This window comes from Eretmochelys imbricata, chromosome 24 (genome assembly GCF_965152235.1).
Source record: "Eretmochelys imbricata isolate rEreImb1 chromosome 24, rEreImb1.hap1, whole genome shotgun sequence".
Taxonomy (NCBI): domain Eukaryota; kingdom Metazoa; phylum Chordata; order Testudines; family Cheloniidae; genus Eretmochelys; species Eretmochelys imbricata.
In genome coordinates this window covers 21,152,218-21,158,225 of record NC_135595.1, presented here as the reverse complement: position 1 = coordinate 21,158,225, position 6,008 = coordinate 21,152,218, and positions in this window count along the sequence as shown.

Genomic DNA, 6,008 nt, shown 5'->3' with positions numbered 1-6,008 from the left:
AGGTGTGAAAGTAAGAAACTTGCCTGAGCCCGTCTCTCGTTACAAATGAAGCCCTGGTCACCCTCACCTGAGCGGCCCTCGCTAAGCAGGGGGCTGGATGGCAGAGCCCAGTGGGAGAGGGAGAGGTGGGGACAGGGGTTTTGTTCGGTGCTGTGGACTGCCCCCTCCCGGTTAGAGACAGAGCGGATTAGGCTCCAGAGTCTTCTGGTTTGTGAGGTGACCGCGAGAGCTGAAATCACTGACAACCAGGTGTCAGTGCCCAGACCTGCTGCGGGACGGCGTTTCTGGGGAGGAGACGGCCCAGCCTGCACTGGCTGTGAGGTCCCCCACTGAGAGCTGAAGTCACCGAGAGCCGGTGGAACCTCCAGAGACCGACTCGCCGGGGTCCCGGGGCAGGGGGGCAGGAGGTGACGGCGCAGGGCCATGGGCGGGGCGTGGTGCAGTGAACGGTGGCACGACAAACAGCGGCCGGAGCGAGTGGCCGGAGCGAGTGGCGAGCAGCTGGAGGAACCAGCAAGGTGCCTTCGACCTCCCCCTCTCCCCCAGGGTGGGAGGTGAACTCATGCCCAAGCCCCTCTCAGCGCTGGGTCCGCACCGAGCCAGGACAAGATCTCTGAGTGGGGTGCAGGGGAGGGCGAAGCGGGGAGCCCGTGCAAGGGGCTACGTTTTAGTGACTTTGCTCCAGAATGCTCCAGATTTGTGCCTGAGAAACGTAAATAAAGACACATTTCCTAGTAGGCCAGGATATTTCAAACGCATTATGTGCCAAGGTCATTATCTTACATCATCGCTATCGCGAGAGGTCGTTATATTGGGGAGTTTCTGGACTAAACATTTTTATTATTATAATTAATTTTTATGTAAAAATGGACAGACCGGGTCAGACCGATGGTCCACATACCCGGTATCCTGTCTTCCGACAGTGGACAGTGCCAGGTGCCCCAGAGAGTCATCGAGTGATCGATCCCCTGTCGTCCACTCCCAGCTTCTGGTGAACAGGGCTGGGGACGCCCAGAGCATGGGGTTGCATCCCTGCCCATCCTGGCTAATAGCCATTGATGGACCTGCCCTCCAAGAACTTACCTAGTTCTTTTTGGAACCCGGTTATAATTTTGGCCGTCACAACATCCCTGGCAAAGAGTTCCGCAGGTTGGCTGTGCGTTGTGTGAAGAAATACTTCCTTTGTTTGTTTTAAACCTGCTGCTTCTTAATTTAATTGGGTGAGCGCTGGTACTTGGGTTAAGTGAAGTGGGGGGGGGGGATAACATTTCCTTATTCACTTTCTCCACACCGGTCAAGATTTTATAGGCCTCTATCATATCCCCCCTTAGTCGTCTCTTTTCCAAGCTGAAAAGTCCCAGTCTTGTTAATCTGTCTTCATCTGGAAGCTGTTCCATACCCCTCATCATTTTGTTGCCCTTCGCTGTACCTTTTCTCATTCTAATTTATCTTTTTTGAGACGGGGCGACCAGAACTGCAGGCAGTATTCAAGATGTGGGGGTATCATGGATTTCTACAGTAAACGTGGAGGAGCTTGGTTTGCCAGACTCATCAGCCAAGCCAACACTGACAACCTATAGGAAAAGGCTGCAAAACACCATGCCCCTGGACAGCATCGACATGCGGAAAGCCTGATAAGTCAGTCACTGTCAAAGCCAATTTTAGAGGAACTTAATGAGGCTGTTAAGAATGCTGGAGACTCAACTCAGTTTATGCGAACAAACCTGGCTGTCGCATCGTACTTTCTATTTAAGCAAGAGATGCCACACACTGCAAACTGGAGGCCACTGTTAAGTGCATTGTCACTTGTTAATCCGGAAGCTGGACACTGGCTCCGAACACGACCAGCAAATGCTCACTATCTTTCTGCAAGAAACCCAGCGGACTGGCTAGAAGCATGTGGTGCAACAGGGAAAGACTCAGCCGTTGAAAAAGTGAAGAACTCTCTGACCGCATTCGGACAATGCACGTACATGGCTGATGAATGCACTGATGCAAACGGGCGTCGAGGATTACGACATTGTCTACGATATCGTGATGTCCGTGGTAGGTCAGTAGATGTATGTCTAGATATTCAGGTTATAGAAGACACATTGGCTGCATCTCTGACAACCCTCGTATCACAGAGATTGGGGGAGTCAGGGCCCTGCACCCCCACTTCGTGCCATTCACCATGACTCTCAGCCACCCAGTAGAACAGAAGGTTTATTAGAGACGACAGGAACACAGTCCGGACCAGAGCTTGCAGGCATAAACCGGACCCTTAGTCAGGCCCTTCTGGGGGGCAGGGAGATCAGTCCCCAGCTCTGGGGGCTCTCTCCTCTTCCCCAGCCCGCTCCAAAAACTGAAACTCCCTCCAGCCAACTCCCCCAGCGTCCCCCCGGCTCCTCCTCCAGCCTTTGTCCAGTTTCCCGGTGTCAGGTGGGCTCAGGTTACAGGCTCAGATGACAGGCTCAGGTATCCTCCCAGCCAGTGACGCCCCCCCTGCTATCTCATCACCGATCAGACAGTCCCATAAAACTCCCCTGCCACATTCCCAGGTGTGAGGAAGTGGCACTGTTCTTAATGTTTCCTCTGAATAGTGTGGGGGTCCCTCAGTTTCCCCTAGGCAGTTCTTAAGTATCTAGGGGGTGGGGTAAGGGTGTGTGATCATTGCAGAGCCCTAGAGGGCAGGTGTGTGCAGGAGTCTGGACACAGAGAATGGCCGACACCCTGTTTCCTGGCAACTGATGGCCTGGGCCATTCCCCCACTGCAAGGTGAGAGCTGAAGGGTTGGAGAACAAAGGAATCAGGTGACCACCTGGCCCGGGAAAGGGACAAAGCCCAGAGGAGGAGGGGCTGGGGGGAGTTTCAGTTTGGGGCTGGCTGGGACATGGAGTGAAGTGCAGACGTGGTTGTCTGGCTCACTGCCCCCCAAAATGGACCCAGCTGAGGGGTCCCGTTCTCTGCACCTGCAAGCTCTGTGTCAGACCATGTTCCTGTCATCTAATAAACCTTCTGTTTTACTGGCTGGCTGAGAGTCACGTCTGACTGCGGAGTTGGGGGGCAGGACCCTCTGACTTCCCCAGGAGCCCCGCCTGAGCGGACTCGCTGGGGGAAGCGCACGGAGGGGCAGAGGATGCTGAATGCTCCGAGGTCAGACCCAGGAAGGTGGAAGCCGGGTGAGCTGTGTGTCCTGAAGACAGGCTGCTCACAGAAAGGCGACTGCCCCAGAGTCCTGACTGGCTTCATGGGGAGCAGTTCCAGAGCATCGCCCAGGGACTCCGTGACACCAGGTCAATCCGCCCCACTCAGTCCCTGCTGCGTCACACCCCGTCTTAAAGGAGTTCAATGCTTGTCAGTTGAACCCCAAAGAGATGGCTGCTTGTGCGTTTGATGGAGCTGCAAACTTCTCTGGAAGACATAGTGGACAGGGCCGGCTCTAGGTCTTGTGCCGCCCCAAGCATGTGCTTGGTTTGCTGGTGCCTAGAGCCAGCCCTGGAAGTGGATACAAGCTTTGCTCAGAGAAAAGTGTAACTCTCGTCTCTCCAATACACACGGCACAGGCCGTCTGCTCCAGCTACCGCTAGTACGAGCTGCAGAATCTTCCAAAGACATTAAAAAGCCATGACTTTAATGTCTTCCTTCTCCTCTTTTTTTCAGCAAGAGTCCAAAATAGCTGAACACCTTTGAAAAAACAGAAGATACACTGGGACTGAAGGTCTAACTCGTCCAACCTGGGGAAACCCGCTGGCTTTCTCATGAGCGATCCTTGGCTGTTGTCTTTAAATGACTGCACCCGTTATGACGGGCTTTGGACAGTATCCACCGAGATCGGACAGATCTAAGTAGCGAGGCTGGTGAGCTACTGTTGCTACTAAGTTTAGAGAAGCCTATCGCCATTTTTCTCTCTTGTAAGTCTACATGGAAACCACTTGGGTCTTAAACAATGTCATCCAGGCACCTGCTACAACCGTCGTAGATCTCTTTCCAGCAATGGAAGCTTCCCTTGGATCACCCAGAGAGCTGTCCATTGAAAACGTACTGCAAGAAGCAAAGACTTCCGTGCAGACGTTGACTAATGAAGGCATTTATATTGACTCCTTACGTGAAGAGGACAAAAAATGCTTGTTAAGCCCGCTGAAAAAGTCCACAGACTTGATTCTTATAAATCTACAACAGCGACTTCTGGATGCTACTCAACCTCCACGTAGCTTTTACCGATCCCTGTCCAAGAAAACACCGGCAGCTGAGCGGAGTGAGGCTCGACCAGCCATGGGGCTGCCGTGTGCTCAGGACAGAACAGAGAATTTGAACGCCGAGTGGAACATCACACGACGAACGAATGAAGATTTGACTTCAACTTCTTCTTTATTCTCACCGGTGACTCGACCCGATCTTCGTGCTGTTTCCTGGGATGAGGAAGCAGGAATTCATCTCTTGCTCCTCCACTCACAACAGCTGCACTTGAGCGCTCTTTTTTCTCATTGACCAGGGTTTTGTGTTCGGAGAGGAGTTGGCTTCTGGGTGCTCGTGAGCGTTTCATGAATGACTGTAAATACCGGACACACCAGAAGCCACCAGAGGGGAACACACTGCATTTGAGAAGTTCATTGACAGAGCTGTGCAAAATTACAAGAAGAAACCAGAGACGGAGATGTCGTGCTTCCTACTAGGCTACAGTACCCAACTGTAATTTGTGTGATGATTTTAAACCATGAGTTAAACCTGATAAAATGGTCTTGAAACATTTCTCAGTTTTTACTATGGTACCATAGAGCCCCCCTTTGCCCTCATGCTCTCACCCCTCATTGGCCCTCACCCCCCTCAAAATTCAACCCCCCCCCCATTTCAATTTCTGGGGAAAAGCTGGTGCCCACACCAGGGCCAGGGGTCCCTGCCCGGGGCTGCGGATTCCCCTAACTTCAATTCCTGGGGAAACTCTGGCTGCAGCCGCTCGCCAGACACGCACCCGCAAGGTCAGCCGCCCAATCGAGCCGCCCTCAGTTTGCGGAGAGGCCGCCGGGGCGAGGTCCCCCCTTTGCGGCCGCTGTCCCGAGCGCAGGACGAGGGGCACCTCCACCCTTGGCCAGGGACCAGGCGGGGTTTCCCCTCCTTGGAGATGGCGCCTGCTCCTCGCTCTGGGGGTCGATGTCCCAGGGCCCCAGCAGCCCAGGTATTGTGTTGTGTAACGTTGTTGTGTTGTGTAACGTTGTTGTGTTGTGTAATGTTCTTGGTCACATTCAGTCACATCCTGTAGACCCGTTTTCCCTTCTCTTTCGGTTACACGTGACTCACCACGGGGTGTTTAATCGGCCACCTCGAGACTTCGGGTGTTTTCTTCCTTTGCGCTTCTTGGAATGGTTTCTAGATTCATTAATTGCCTCCCGCAATGTATGGATTGAATTTAAACAGATCATTCAAACGAACAAATCCCACCGCTGAGCCCCAGGCTCACGATTTGTTTCCTCCTGGTGCTGCAAGGAGACCAAGCCAGGCCACACCTTCCGCACAGCAGGTACGAACCTGTCGTAACCCTCGGCCGCCCCTTTCGGGGGGGCCTGGGGGGGCATTGACTGCTGTGCCCTGGGGCCTGGAATTGCTGTCCCTGGGCCTGTCCCAACCCCACTGGGGAGACTATCGGGGGGGGCAGGATCCCTGGAGGCTAGGGGGGTCCTCCCCTCTGTCAAGGACTTACCCCCTCAGGGACAATTCCCTTGCTCATGCGATACCCCCCCCCCCACATGTCTGCTGGGGCCAGACCCCCCAGGGAGGGGGCAGTGGGGGCCCTGTTGTGTCCATATCAGATTCCCCTGATGCTGCAGCGACTGGATTGCGACACCCCCGCCCCCCGTGTCAGGGTAGGGGCAGGGGGAGGGGCGGGTGAGTCCCCCCAGGGGCAGGCAGGGCTGTCAGGAAAGGGGGGGCACGGTGCCAAAGGGGCCGCACCCCCTGCCCTGTACCTGTGCTGGGAGGGGCAAGGGAGGTGCTTCGTGCCAGCTCCCCTCCCTCCCCCCACTTCCCCCGTC